A 214-nucleotide genomic window follows, 5' to 3' on the forward strand; every position below is an offset into this window, starting at 1 on the left:
ATGCAGCATATAAGCAGCGCTATTTGAACACCCCGTATGCAAACACCAGCTGTACTATAACGAGCCAAAATTCTGAACATGCTGTGATTGTTGCATTGTGCAGGATTTTCATTGTACTTAGTTTGTATTTATATTTCATGGTTTAGAATGTATGATTGAGTTATATATATATATATATATATATATATATCATCTGTTTTCTTTTTTTTTTTAT

The 214-nt window shown here is 29.4% G+C and overlaps 1 protein-coding gene across 1 annotated transcript in view; it reads left to right on the top strand.

Annotated features, from left to right (window-relative positions):
• EMH_0005960 (uncharacterized protein) overlaps positions 1-214 on the top strand; it is a gene marked incomplete at both ends in the record, with an annotated part of 7,241 nt that overhangs the window by 792 nt on the left and 6,235 nt on the right. The window lies entirely within an intron of this gene.

The sequence above is a fragment of the Eimeria mitis genome, genomic scaffold, assembly GCF_000499745.2.
Source record: "Eimeria mitis Houghton genomic scaffold, Emh_scaff263, whole genome shotgun sequence".
In the NCBI taxonomy this organism is placed as follows: Eukaryota; Apicomplexa; class Conoidasida; order Eucoccidiorida; family Eimeriidae; genus Eimeria; species Eimeria mitis.